This window comes from Balaenoptera musculus, chromosome 17, assembly GCF_009873245.2.
Source record: "Balaenoptera musculus isolate JJ_BM4_2016_0621 chromosome 17, mBalMus1.pri.v3, whole genome shotgun sequence".
Lineage (NCBI taxonomy): Eukaryota > Metazoa > Chordata > Mammalia > Artiodactyla > Balaenopteridae > Balaenoptera > Balaenoptera musculus.
Genome location: NC_045801.1, coordinates 71,959,664 through 71,975,606, shown reverse-complemented (window position 1 = coordinate 71,975,606; position 15,943 = coordinate 71,959,664).

The window sequence follows — 15,943 nt, the reverse complement described above, 5'->3', positions numbered from 1 at the left end:
TGTAAAGAGAAAACCTCTCTTTCTCTCCCACCATGGCTTTCAGAGCCTCCGTGATCAGAGGTTTTAGTGTGATGGGGGCTCAGACGGGAGCACTGTCGTAGGCCTATGTGACAGTAAATGGAGCCTCGACTGTGGTTCAGAGGCCCGTGCCAGAAAGACAGCCCTGACCACAGGCTTCAAAACGCTCTTCCACTGTTGACACATCTGCTTCCCAGGGAGACTGTGTTCTGTCCTCTTCCTGGAATAAAGGCTCCTCAGATGGAGAGCTCAGGGTTGAAGTTCAGTTCCCTTGAACATTTCCCCCCTTCACAGAAAGGTTTAACTTAAATGAAATTGATTTTATCATTACACTTTTTCATGTATGGATAGGATCTATGTTCAAGATAATTAGAGAGGAACACTTTGTGAATTTAGGAGTTGATGGTCATTCAAAAAGGAAAGTCTCTCTGTGTATTACCCCAAGTCTTTTTGCTTCCTTTATTTAACAGCCGTTTATGGCTGTGTCCATGTTTGGTGTAGTAAAAGAAGTTTTTTTTAATTACTCTTGGAAATATAACACCAATTGAACAGTATGTAGATGGAGAAGGCCTTGATTTTATTGCCTTTGCCACAATTCTCCTCATTTAGAAAGAAACACTGTATTTTGTTATCAATGTTGTGGTATATTTTTAGCTAAAAATGTGCGACTTTGAATTCTAATATTGATCTAGAAGTTTTCAACTAGAAATCTGAGGAATGGGGGTGCTATCTGTGTCCAAAATCATAATCAGAAGAAAAATCGTTTCCCTGTCGTTGGTAGGATCTGAGTGGCTAAGTGATTTTCACATCGTTTACCGGCTATGACATGTTATTGCTGTTAACTGGAGGCTTCATTTGTATCATCCAGTCGGACCTGAGTTTGCATGCGTGTCGTGGGAGGGTGGTGTTTGTGTGTCTGTCAGTTGGCAGGGGTGGAGGGAATCTCTCCTGAGAGGTGACCATGCAATAAGCATGAAAAAAAATGTTTATAATAACATGAAACATAATTGTATTATTTTAATTCAAAATAGACAAGAAGAACCCTTTTTTGGAACAGATGTATTAACAAAATTAAATTAAAGGAGAAGCAACAAATGAAATTATAATCCTACTGATATGTCACTTATCTCTATCTGGGGAACATAATTTGATAAAGGTAGGTATGGATTGCAATGAGATTATCCAGTCAACTGGAAATGCAAAGACAGACTTCAGTCAAAAGTTTAATTTCTAATTATAAAAAATAAAAATCATGGTCAATTTTAACTTAATTACCACCATTAAAATATATAGTTCTAGGGGCTTCCCTGGTGGCGCAGTGGTTGAGAATCTGCCTGCCAATGCAGGGGACACGGGTTCGAGCCCTGGTCTGGGAGGATCCCACATGCCGCGGAGCAACTAGGCCCGTGAGCCACAATTACTGAGCCTGCGCGTCTGGAGCCTGTGCTCCGCAACAAGAGAGGCCGCGATAATGAGAGGCCTGCGCACCGCGATGAAGAGTGGCCCCCGCTCGCCACAACTAGAGAAAGCCCTCGCACAGAAACGAAGACCCAACACACACATAAATAAATAAATAAGTAAATAAATAAAAATTAAAAAAATATATATATATATAGTTCTAGTAATTAAAAATAAATCAGTCATGAAACAAAAATATTACAGATGGGATAAATAAAAGGAGCTTAAAAAGTATCTTATTCAGCTAAAATAAGTTTTTATTGTGATTTTTAGAGTTTATCTTAGATTTTAATTTTTAACATCAGATGGGAAAAATGGCAAAACATATTTTTCATATAAATAAATTAAAAGGTTTAGAGAATTCACAGTCAGCTAACAAGGAACATTTTTGGTGGAACAGAGAGGTTGCAGTGGGTCAGAAAGCTGGGCATTTTTGGTTCACTGAATTGTTACATATTCCTTAAGCGCGTACTTCCGCTTTTTCTCACTTAGATTTTGAAGTTCCCTTAATATACTAACCATTATCAAGTGCAAATTATAATGAGAAGAAGAGCATATTATAAGCAAATAAAATGTACATTATGATAGTAAACTTAGTAGATATTGTGTAGGCCGATGAACAGAAGACCACCAAACCTCATAAAGAATAAAGATTTTAGTACGCGAAGAGACAGGTCATTGCTTTATTTAAAAAATATTCAATGTATAAAAGTATGAATTCTCTGCAATCTAATTCATATGTTTAATGAAATTAAAAATCTAAAGAGGAAACTGTAAATTCAAAGAAATTATTCTAAAGTTCATTTGAAGAAAACAGTAAACATTTTTTTAAAAATTTAAATGTTATTTAAGAGAAACATCTCTATAACTAGTATAGACATGTTAAAAGGCAAATTAATTTATAGAGTTTTCTGGTTTGGGCACAAAAAATAGACCTATGAAACAAAAAGTTTTCCCAGAAATATTTCTTCATATTTTAGAAGTTAATGGTTATTGAAGAAAACATTACAAAACAATGAAGATAAGGAGAATTACTTAGTAAGTGGTATTGCAATAACTGATTAGAAATTTAGGGAAGGATGAACATAAAACCTCACCTTAAGTTGTCAGTTTCTTTAGGAGTATGATTCTCTATTTTTTAAGATTGGGAAATCAGAAAGGAAAGGATCTATGATTACATGAAGGGTAAAAACTGAGTGACAAAAACTAAAAAGGCAAGCCAAAGATTAAGGAAATATTTGCAACAATATAATGAAGGGTTTTTTAAAATGAGTTCATAAAATTAAAACTAGAATTGTTAAAATCCAATAAAGTAGTGCTTACAGCTGTCCTCCGTGGCATTCCTTAAAACCTGCAAATAAGACACTATCAATCAATGGGATACTCAAATAAATTGTAGAATATCTTCATGATAGAAAAACAGGCAGTCTTTTAAAATAACGATAAAGAAAATGAGGTAGCCACATAGAAAAATGCTAGATGTACAGTGATAAATGAAAATGCAAGGCACAAATTGCACGCGCTATTATCATAATGAGGTAAAAAGATGTCTAAAAACACAAGAAGGGATTATACACACATTATAAAAGTTGTGTAAAGACAATGGGATGCTTTATTTCTACTCTATTTGAAAAAAATTTTTGTTGTCATTTTATAGTTTCTAAAATTAAGAATAAGCTTAGAAAGTTTAAAAGAAGAATTTGAAGATGTTCATGTATTCCAAAAGTAATAAGGAAAGAAAAAATCATAAAGTTTTAAAAATTATTTTTATGGATTCTAAAATATTTTACTGTACACAGAAATCTAATATTTCCCACTGGAATATCATGGTAAGTATCATTTTGGAATAGGTACTTTGTTATGCAAGAAAATACAAACGATATCTTAGGAATGGGTGATGTAAGTTGTGAAATACACTTTTAGCACTGACGATAATTATTTTGATTTTCATTTGAACTAATATTCTATGATATAATATGGATTATTTTATTTAGGATTTTCCTGTAGAGTGCCATCCAGTGTATAATCTCATTATTGTAAGTGTCCCTATTAGTCCTTCTTTTTACATACGTAGCATCCTGTTCTCAGTGCCAGCTACCATGTAATACGCCCGTCTAATTATGCTCCTGTGTGAAGACCAACCCCACAATCTGCTTTTTACTTTTTTTGTCAAGCGTCCTATATCTTCAGTGTTGTTCAGCTTGTCTGAATAGAAGAAAATGGTAGAAATGAACTCTAGTTCCATCTACTATGTATCTCTTTCCCCCTCGTCATGTTTCCCACAGGTCATGGAATCCTTCTGGGTGCTGGGCGATGGGGTAAGTGGCGTCTGCGGGTCAAGGAGCTGGGCTGAGCTTTTTTTTGGAATACAAATTAATCCAGAAACTAAGTATGCGAGCCTAGGCCTAAATGCCAGAGTGGAGAGTCAGGGAAAGGTGAAATCCAGGAGGGATTTGGGTGGCAGAAAGGAAGACTGAATTCAGATTAGCGAGCTTGGAGATAAGGTTATACAAAATCAAAGGGGAGGAGGAAAGGGCTAGAGGGCTCAAGAGGCAAAATAAAGAGTGAAGAAACTTCACTCATGTTTTTATTCACTTCGCAAGTGTTTGCTGCTTGCCTGCTCTGGGCACACCTGAGACAGGGCTGGGGTTAGAGTGATGGTCCTAGAGCAGTAGCGTGTGAGAGGCGGAGAAGGGTTTCTGCTTTGAATGGGCAAGCAGTTAAGTGATGTACTTTAGATGTGATGTGTGCATGTGGTCAATGGCTTTCCCTTTCGAGAAAACTTAAGACAGCACTGAAAATATACATCATGGCTTCAGGAATGGAGAAAAAGACTTTTTGACATAAATAGTAATCTGGATCTTGTAGTGCCTTGGAGCTATATGTTGAGAATCTATATACTTTACTGACAAAATTATCATTATTTTTTGATAATGTTCAAAATACGAGAATGTGCACATTTATATATACATTATTGTGAATAGACCTTTTCAGTTGCTGACTTTCAAGGAATTGCTTTCCCATCTCTTTCAATAGACGTTTCCAGAAAAGAAGTGGTATGTGTCAAAAGCATAGCATATTTTGCAATGAGAAATGCCAGTCAAATAGGGAGATGGGTGGTGATTCATGATTCTTGGGCTTGGTTACATCTGTGACCAGTGACATTATCCAAAAAAATACAGGTTGAAAGGGAAAACTTGAAATCTCAATCTCACACTGAAATACTAGTTTAAAGAGGGGAACTGGGTATTGAAATGGATAAAAGCTTTGATGTTCCATGTTAATTAGGATTTTGGGTCCTAAGGAATATGAAACTAGGCTGCTACTCTTCTTCATTTTTGGTGACTCAGATATTTAAAATACTCCCTGGTGCACTTGGGGCATCCTGTAATTAAGAATTATGGCTTCTAAAAGTGCTGCCCACTTTGATACTGTTCTACTGCACATCTGTGTAAGTTAGTCTGAGCTCTCTCTCTCACTATGGCCAAGATTTATGGTTTTCCTTTTAAATGTGTTAGCTGTTACTCTAGGCTCTAAGAGTGATGACGATGATGATGGTGACAACAGTGACTATAGCCAGATTTCTGGACAGCTTATTTCTCCAGCAGGAACACTTCAGCTTTAGCCCCACTGAGAGTGGGGGGAGGACAGATGGCCGAAGACTTGCACTTTGGGAAAGTGTGTAAACTGCAGAAGAAATGAGTTTGTATTGCTCAATACAGATTTGATAAAATTAGAGCTTATCTACCATGTCTTCCAGGAAGTAAAAGTCACAAGTACACTTAAATGTAAAGATTATACTTTATGAAGGTATTTTAATGGGAGATAATATAAATTAGCAATAACATAGTGCACATATAACAATAAAAGCTTCTATGTGCTTTAGGATTCATCTTATTGAGTTGATTCTCACAAGTCATGTGGAGTAGATCTGAAAGGCTTAACCATATTTTTAGGTGAGGGAACCAAGGTGTAGGGAGTCTATAAATGACTTGCTTGGAGCAGGGAATGACACAGGAAGGTCTCCATGTAGGTGGAACCAAGCTGGCATGCTGAAATCATACTAAAAAATAAAACAAAGCAGAAAACAAACGAAAAAGAAAAAAAGAGTATCCAGTTTTCTTTTTCTTTTATTTTTGAATTTATTTATTTATTTAATTAATTTATTTTTTCACTGCCTTGGGTCTTCTTAGCTCGCCCGCGCTTTCTCTAGGTGTGGCGAGAGGGGACTACTCTTTGTTGTGGTGCGAGGGCTTCTCATTGTGGTGGCTTCTCTTGTTGTGGAGCACGGGCTCTAGGCGCGCGGGCTTCAGTAGTTGTGGCGCGCGGGCTTCAGTAGTTGTGGCACTCGGGCTCAGTAGTTGCAGCTCGCGGGCTCTAGAGCACAGGCTCAGTAGTTGTGGCGCGTGGGCTTAGTTGCTCCACGGCGTGTGGTATCTTCCCAGACCAGGGCTCAAACCCATGTCCCCTGCATTGGCACCTGGATTCTTAACCACTGCGCCACCAGGGAAGCCCGAGTATCCAGTTTTCATGTTACTCTATCAATTTCCCTTTTGTCTCACTAAGTCGTTAATAGAGTCTTACTATTTCAGAACTGGTCTCAACAGAGCCAGACATAATTAACTTAAGTGTCTTCACTTGGTCCAGAGATGTGAAGGAAGAAGAGTTTAGAGGCAGTGTGGCAGCAGAAGTCACTCAGAGAACCCTACAGGGGAACACGTGTCAGGGCCATCAGGGCTGACTGCCCTGGTCCTCGCCACAGTTCTCCTTGTTGGAAACCCTGGGAGGCTTGAGTTCGTACTTTATGAAGGATGGCAAAGATATCCTTCTCCAGGGACTAACTCCACTCCTGACGGTCATCCTGGGTCTTAATCACATCCTGAGTGTTGCCAGGAGCTGCCCAGGCTCTAAAGTCTTATGTTCTGTTCCCTCAACCCCAACTCCCACCACCCCTTCTTCTCAACCTCATCGACATATCCGTGTCACATCCCTCATCACCTTCTTTCTCTCCCAGTTTATTTACTCATCTTGGAAAGTTTTCCATTTCTACATTTCCTGTGAATCCATAGTTCAACTCTTCCTTCATCCGTCATTTCAATGCCCTTTATCAATCTGCTATAGCTACCCTTCAAATCATTAACCCTGAATCAGTCTAGCCTTCCACTTGCACTCCGGTTTTGAATGATGTGAAGAAAATAACCCTGTTGTGTCGTTTGTTGCTGATACACACTTGGACTCTGCAATTTAGCTAGACCCATACAACTTTCAGGGGAATTATTTTCTTGTTCTGAAGAGCATGCATTCTCATTTCTCAAAGTGGTTATTCTGATTCCTAATGAATCACTTTAAGTCCTATGTCACTAACAGCTTCTCACATACTGAATAAAAGTCAGGCCTGGACTATAGTAACTGCTCACTCTCAAACCTCCAGGTACATCTCCATCCATAGTCCTTCTCACCTCCTCTCCTGTAGGGCTGTAGTGCTGCCTCACTGTGGTTTTCAACAGCTGCTACCACAAGCTATCCTAAAAACAGCCTGAATACCACTCCTTCCTGAGTCTGAGTGTTCTCGCTTGCCTAATTAGCCTACAAGGCTTCCATGATGAATAAAAACATGTTCAAGAACTGCCCCTTGCCATGCTCAGAATTCTCAAATGAAGCTATTCATGGCGGCATAACTTGGCGGTGTTTCTATGTCAGGTTTGCCAAGTGGGGAAACCGAGGGCATTCATGTGGGTCACCTATTCATTAGGAAGAAAGCAGTTTCTATCCTTTGCACTAGTCTCTTCTACTCCCCTAAACCACATGGATAAAAGCAACCTTTCTTCTTACCTCAGCTGGGTTCCCAACTTCTTTTGCAGTCCTTTTTATCAAAGTGAAATCTACAGGTCGTATTTCAAAGACTAGGCATTATTTCTAGGTGCTAAGCAGAAAAGTAATTAAACTCCATTACACAAAAGCTCTGTTTCTCTTTTGCTTCTCTTTAGAAGCTGTATCAATAACAAGGAAAACATAAACATGAATTTTAAAATATCATGTTAACCAACCGTATGCTCTGTTAGAGTAACAGAGTAGCCCAAGTTCGAGGCCCTCAGGGACGTCAGTATGTCCATTGGAGGTTTGATGGCGATTTCTGGCTTTTGTCCTAGTGCCAGGTGCACAGAAAGTACTCAGTGAATATTCACTGCCTAAAGATGTGAGTCCTGTCCTCTGCATTGTTTCAGGGGTGAGAAAAGCTAATGGTAGGTCTCCAGAGGACATGTCACAGAGTTTATTTTCTTCGTAGTAAACAAATGCAGTAGGAGAAAATAATGATGGTCTGGTTTAATCTGATCATAATAAAGTATTACCTGGGGCATCTTTGTCAGAAGATTCATGTTTTGTGTTGCCCACCATCCCTGGGGTTTCTTTTTACAGCAGTGATATTACATAGAGGTGTGGGCTGTTAACCCCTCCCACTTGTACCTCTGAAGAAGCAGTGGCATTGTGACAAGTTCATGTTGCAAATCACTTGAGCTGCCTGCCTGAACTCGAGTGGGTTGAGGGAGCGTGCAGTGAAGAAGTTTTGTGCCCTGGTCATGGTTTTGGACCCCTCAGGACTATTAAAAACAAGGCATAGAATTCAAACAGGTCAAGGACAGTTGGGGAAATGTGTTCTCCGGTGGTTGATTTACTGTTTGTTTTGAAAACACCTGTGCTCTTTGGTCACGGATTCTGTGACAATTAAAATGAAATGTGTGAAAATGTTGAATGATCCCTGGATGAGACTAGTGACCTTGGAAGCACACCCTGTGAGCATGGCTCTCTGTTCCAATTTGCTGAAGTGGTCACAGGACTCTTGAAAAACAGCCAGTGACTGAGGATCCAATTTTTAGTCCACTCATTTTTTTATAACATTCTCCCCCCACAAAAAAAAAAGTGTTTGCTAGCACCTGACTACACTTCCAGGGACCCAAGTGAGCTTTATCCGGACCAGATAATGCTAATTGCAGAATAGATCGCCTTAAAATGAGGACCCTTTTGGAAATTGTAGCTTAATGTGGTGAAGGAACTTGCATACATAATTTGGAAGCTATGAGAAAACATAGTTGACTTATCGAAGAATAGCCTTGACAGGCACTGCCCTTGACTGCTTTCTCTCAAATCGGATATAATACATCTTAGGTTGGAATCAGCTTATTTTTCAAAAGTTTTAACTTGAAAAGTAAGATAACTTCAAATTCCAAATTGTTGGGATTGCAGAATCTTTTAAAATATATATTGAAAATATTGCCTGATTAGTAAAAGAAATACAGCATCTAAAACACAAAACTTAATGTTTTAATTTTAGTTACAGGAGTATAAATCTATAGAATAAAAATAACCAACATAGAATTGCAAAAGTTGTTACAGTTTTAGAGGTTTAATTTTCAAGCGCGTATCTAATAATCTTTTTCTAATTCCCTATTTTTCAATAAAATGTGATTAGGGCTGTCTTTTTAAGAAGCTGCCAGGAGCAGGGAAGTAGAAAATGGAACAGACTTCATCTTGTCCCCAACCAGCCATGGGATCCTGGGCAAGTCACTGTTTTTCTATTTAAATTAGAATAGGACAAGCATAGTCATCTACAGAAATACATCCTAGGGGACGACGTGAAAATGCATGGCTGAGGGGTTGTGTATGTGTCCCTGCCCATCTGCTTAAGCATGTAATCCAGCAGGAAGGAAACCAATGCAAGAAGTTATCAGCGCTCTGCCAGTCATCAGGGGACAGAGGAGGCCGTGTAGCTGGACAGAGGTCCAGATCACTTTGTTCTAATACCGTGCCAGAGAAGTTGTTTTCTAATGCGTAATTGAGTCTTCAAAGCTGATTTACCTAGCACAGGTGGACACTTACCACGTATTTGCTGAAATGTAACTATGCAAATAGAATGAAGGAAGAACAAGGAATTGAGAGCCAGCAGGTATATAAGAGACTAGTCTCACTGTTGCTAAATGACCTGGGCCCTGGGCTGATGACATAACCACTCTGGGACTAATCTTCTGGATTTAATCGTTTCACATACGAGGAGTTTAAGCGCCACTGGATGCCATAGGAAAGCCTCTGCCTCTGTTCTAACTTGCCTAGAGTCACAGCATCCAGCTTTGATTGCATCCTTGGCATATGGATGTCCAGTAGGTCAGCAGAAGCTACTTATAAATCACAAGAACATCCATTCTTAGGTGGCCCAAACCTTGCTTTGGGAAGTCTCAGTTATAGTGAAAGAGAGAAATATGGGAAGGAAGTGTGGTTAAATCTCAAGTTCTAAGCCTCATTTGCCATGTGACTTTGGGTCAGTAAAGTGAAAAAATTATGGAGTGTTTCAAGGACCAGACCCTTTTCAGGGTCTGTAAAGGAGATAGCACATTGCCTGGCACAGAACAGTTTCTCTGTAAACAGACTGTTCTTAGAATCATATTTACCATATTTACCATATCATTCACCCTTGATTATACAAAATTTAAAGTATTTTTTTATCTTTCAACCCTCAGAGTTACAAATACATCTTTATTGCTGTTTTAATTGTTGATAACTGTCTTGAAAACAGATATTTCTATTAAATATGACTTTAAAGCTTTAATGGTTACAGATCATTCAGCAGACATTGGGTTTTAAAGGAGAAAATAGAATTTGAGTTAGGGCATTCCATAATGTATGCAGATATAATTTTGACAAGAGGTCATTGCAAAAATTGCAACTACCTTAAAAAAACTCATCTCAGTGCAGAATACAGTTATTAATTAGAATAAACATGTACCAGTACAGCTCACAGAGTGCCCACTGACTTTGTTGTTTCTTATTGACAAATTCACTCCTAGACACCACTAGTTTTTTAAGGGCAAGTTTTGACTTTCTTTCTAGAGACAATGGAAGCCAATCCTCTTTCTCTGCATGTCCCTTAAAAATGCCTGTTGAGCATCCTGTGATTCTCCCCAAGGTCTAAGCATGATGGTGTCGCCAGACCCACCTTCTCGGGTCCATGGGCACTAACCTGTGGATGAAAAAGAATGAAAGTCTGTTCTCCACCCACCTTCTCCCTCTGGGTTCCCAGAATTTGTGGTGCTTGGATATCTTATTAGGTTTGAGGACCTTGATTCATTCTCATCCGTTGCATTGGCGAATGGGGAATTCGACCTCTGAGCCCTGAGATCTCCCTACTCTGCTATCTAATGTCCCAGCCATTTCCCTGGGTTCTGGGGAAGCAGGTTGGATAGCGCTCAGAGTAACGCACCAGAGCAGAGCAGGGGGTGGTGACCCTAACCCTAACCCTGCACTTTCAGTATATTCTTCTTCCCTGAGCTATTAATATCTCTCTTGGAATTTTGATTTGTAGTCAAATATTTTGATTGAACTTTCTTTTCCTTTATTACTTATAAACTGTTACATTGTTAAAAGATATAGTTTATATCTGCCATTGATTCAGTTCTGCCTGTACTTTTCCTTTGCATTTGTTAAGTGTCTTACTGTTTTAAGTGCTGATAATTGTTTTCTTACTGTGTGTATTACTGAATTTTAGTATTTGGGGAGAGAACTAAATTTTATAATTTTTTTGTCAAGTTCTTTTTTTAAAATGAGCTACAATTGACGTATAACATATTAGTCTCAGGTGTACAACATAATGATTCAATATACATATATATTGTGAAAAGACCACTGCAATAGGTCTAGCTAACATCCATCACCACACAGTTACCATTTTTCAAGATCTACTCTCTTAGCAACTTTCAAATATACAATACAATATATATTTTTAAATAAATTTACTTATTTTTTTTTGGTTGTGTTGGGTCTTCATGGCTGCGTGTGGGCTTTGTCTAGTTGTGGCGAGCGGGGGCTACTCTTCGCTGCGGTGCACGGGCTTCTCACTGCGGGGGCTTCTCCTGTTGCAGAGCACGGGCTCTAGGCGCACGGGCTTCAGTAGTTGTGGCTCGCGGGCTCAGTAGTTGTGGCTTGTGGGCTCTAGAGCACAGGCTCAATAGTTGTGGTGAACGGGCTTAGCTGCTCCACGGCATGTGGGATCTTCCCGGACCAGGGCCTGAACCTGCGTCCCCCACATTGGCAGGCAGACTCCCAACCACTGCACCACCAGGGAAGCCCTACAATACAATATTGTTAACTGCAGTCACCATGCTGTATATTACATCCTCAAGACTTATTTATTTTATAAGTGGAAGTTTGTACCTTTCAACCACCTTCAAACATCTTGAAGGAGTTTTTGAAAGGAGGACTTTTATACCTCTTGCTGCACATGGCAGTGGGTAATAATTGGGTATCTCCCAAGAATTTAGAATTAATAGCAATAAAACAGCTCTGATAGTTGAACTATTAAAGCAGAATGCAATAAGAAAGAGCAGAGCTGTGAAAACCTTAATGAGATAGTTTTTCCCAGCCAGAGAAATACCTGACTGAATATATTCATAAGATAAAGAAAGGGGGTATCTGTGTCAATCATCAGAAGGCAGTGTGTGTATGGGGGGAGGGGAGTGGAGAGACATATTGGTCAGCAATAGAACATAGAAAAAGAAGAGTCAGAATGTCAGAATTCTGACACTGATCATTCAATAACCGATGGTTTTAGTGGAGTGATACGTTTGGCCAAAGAGCCAGGTAATAGAATTCCATGTTCAGGATGAATGACCACCGAGCTGATAGACACTGCAAACCATCCTAGACTAATGCTATCACCCTTTCAAATTCTGTAACAAACTTGCCTGGTTCTGATCCTAGCACCCACCAAGAAATATTAACCTTAATGTTGGACACTCCATGCAGGTGTGTCCACAGGGAGAGTGTGTGCTGGTCATGACCTCATCAGTTCTGCCACAGTTTTATTTCTCAGTGTACATTAGAAGAGTCAAGTTGCATCCTAATTCTACCACTTTGATTTTTGTGAGCTTGGTGGTTTGAATACTCTCCTGAGACATGGTTTGCATTGCTGAGCCTGTCGACCTGAGGGCCTGTCCTTGTCAATCTGCTGTCCCCACCCCCAGTCACACGAGACCTTGGGTAGCTGAACAGCTGCTTCTCCTGGTGACACACTGGCCAGCCGCGTGCCGTTCCATTTTAAGTGCTCTCTTACCTAATCATTTTAAAAGAAACAGCTTTTTTCCCTTATGTTTTAACTCACTCTATTCTATTAAAAATGCTGCACAAATAGCTTTATTTTCCTGAAATTCAGTGAGATCAACAAGCCAACATTTCATGTAGAAACATGTTCTCTCGCTCTGTTTCCTCTTTATCTCCTTTATCCCCTCCCTTTCTCCCTCCCTCCCTTCCTTCCTTCCTTCCATCCATCTCTTTATCTCCCCTTCTTCCCTTCCTTATTTATTTTTCTTCTCTCCTCTCCTCCCTTCCACATGCATTTTTTTCTGAGCACTCCTGTGTGCCCGACACTACTAAGTACTCGGGGAGAAAAACCCTTATAATCTTGTAGGAAAAAGAGGCACATAATCAAATATGCAGTTAAATATATTTTTCATTTATGACACAAATTCCATTTAACCACGCAAGTATGTATTAGGCTTCTCTTGCGTGCAAGCACCGTTTGGGGTTTTGTAGAAGAAGCAAAAAGCATAAGTCTTGGCCTCAAGTTGTTGTGCTATTAAACATGTAGAAAAAAAAAAAAACAAGAAAAAATAACTCTAGGCAGAACGTGAGAAATGTTATGTGAATTGTACAAAGTGTTTTTATAGGTGAGAAGAGAGCACGTCCAGCCGGAGTATTCTGGGATAAGGTGTGTGGTGTTAGGTTGTGCAGTAGGACTGCATTAACTGAATTTAAATTAGATGGAGAGGTGCATCAGGACACCGGGGTTAAGGCAGGGCTGTGGGGAAGACAGAGCAAGGCAAACAGAGCTGGCCAGAACTGATCGAGGTGCTCAGACTTAGAGATAAGTGTAACAGGTCAGGAGAACATAGCACTGAGTTAGGAGCTGTGGTCCTGAATGAACAGATGGGGCAGGTTTGGCTGGATAGTTAGGTTGACACCAGAGCCAAAGCTCGTCTCCACAGATAGCTGTGGGAGAAGCTAGTTCTGAAAATTATTTAAAGAAAAGTATACTTTTTTGATGTTTAATTTTTTTTTTGGAGGTAACTCCGAGTGGTCTCTTCAGCTGTACCTCAAAGGCTTGTTCATCTGTCAGACCCCTCAGCCACCCAGCTTTCCTCAGTCTCCATGTCTGAGGACAATATGGTAACTTCAGACTTGGTGTTTGTGAGGAACGATTTGTACTTCCTTCTAACTGGGGCACAGAGTAAGGGTGATTGTGAAGATGCCTGAGTCAGGGACTAGGGAGAGCCTTAATTTTGAGTTAAGGAATTGAAAGTTAAATTCACATGGCAACGTGAAGAGTTTGAAGGTGTGTCAGAGAAGGCCATGATCAAGAGCTGTATTCTAGGAAGATTATTCTGCCAAAAGCAGATCTGGACGCAGGACACGTACGGGTATATTGCAACATCTTTGGAAGAGATATGAGAATGGTCAACTAGAATAATTGTACTCTGCATGAAAGGTCATCCTCATGGTTTGTGGTGGAAATAAAATCAATAGAACTTGGCGATCAGTTGACTATAGGCAACAAATGAGAAGCAAGAGTCTTGTAATTCAAAGAGCTTGAGCCTAGGTGATAAGCCAACTTCTGTAAAAAGAAAGGTCCCATTAGCAGAAGTAGGGAAATAAGCAAGTGCATGGGAGATTTGGAAATAGAAACTGCAGATCTGCTGAGAAATCTTGCATTTCACAGCTGAAAGTCTACCTGTATAGCCCATTGACAAATGGCAGGAGGTACTTTGTTTACCTTCATAATAAAATAGATATTATTTTGCCTCACTCATGGAAAAGTGAATCAATCATCTAATCAATCATATATTGAAATTTAAAAGGGCATTTTCATTTGCTCCAGGTTATCTTGAAAGTTAGTATGATTCAGACTGGTTAGAAAACATTTTGGTGTTTTATCTAAAGAAAAAATTTTATCATTTTAAAACCCCAAATATCCATCCATTATGAAGCTGTGCTCAAGCCATATACCAAAAGTTGCTTTGCTTTATGAAAATGGTGTTCATTTAAATTTAGAGTTTGAATTTTAAAAATAATAGTATTTGCACATCTGTTATATGTCCAAATTGAAACAAATCTATTTAATTATGATTCAAGAGGTTGCAAGGGTAACATTTAAAAGAAAAAAGATTTAAATTGCTGAAAAACTTTTATTTGAGTTTCTAAATCATATACGCCTGTAAAAAGCATCTTATGTTTATTGAGAAGGAAAACTGCTCTGCCTAAATACTTCCTATTTTGATAATGTGGATACAAGTCACATTCAGAAGTGTTTGAAAGCCAGGAGCTGCAAATCTACTTCATTCTAATTCATGGCAGAGGATGAAACCATCACTCACTGGAGTCAGGGCACGCTGTATGAAGTTGCTAGTTAACAGGTTCTAAGTCATACTCCAAGACAAAAATCCTAGACTTGTTTGTAATGTGAATGCTAGTCCTAGACCTGTAATCTCCCAAATCCTGGAGTCTGTTACCTCCAGAGAATCCAACCATGGGGCTTTAATCCTTCAAGTTGTGTATTTGTATGATTTTTCAGTTAAATGTAGGTAAGTATGATCATTCAGATTTTTTGTATTGTCTGAAACAGAAATATGTCCTGCCTCATAATTTAGCAGGAAGGTCAAGAAGTACTCTTAGTTCTTTGAAACAGACTCGACTGTTTATAATGAAACTTTTGACGTATTAGTAGATCTCCCCAAATTCCAAGCAATGCTTAAGCTACAAGTCTAAAACAGAATGGATATCCCCGAAACTTGTCTATATCCCACAGTTCTGCTTGGTACTATATGTCTTGCATTATACCTCAATTGTCAATTAATTTCATAAACCCTGATACATGAAGAAAAATTCTAAAGGTGATATTTTTATAAAATGGAAAATGATCATTGGTGCAGTGTCAGCCTGGTGACTTAGTAGTGTAACTTGTTTGCTGTGTTTGTAAAATAAAATAGGCTATACTTTTTTTCAGATTACTTTCTTTATATTGTCTTACAGAATGCCTTTGTGTGAGAGACAATTATATGTTGAGAGGGGAAGGAAACTTTAAGTGAATGTTAAACTTAAAAAAAAATGTACTTAAAGACTTAAAGAAGAGAGTACATGGGGTTGGATTCAATTCCATATAACTAAAAGCAAAACGTTGGCTATTTTCGATAGTATTTAAATTCCACATGACCTTTCAAAGCCATTTGGTTAGGAAGAAAGCTAAAGGACAGGGAAGACACCTATATTTAAAACATCACAAAGCAAATTATAGATATTAATTCTAAAATTGTGGAAAAGAACAACTTTATATGGCGTTTAGTGTGTTTAGAAAGTATTTAGAAAGTATTTCTGTAACATAAATATTCCTACTCTGTGGTAGGTGCTAGAGTCCTTGGGACTTTCTCCT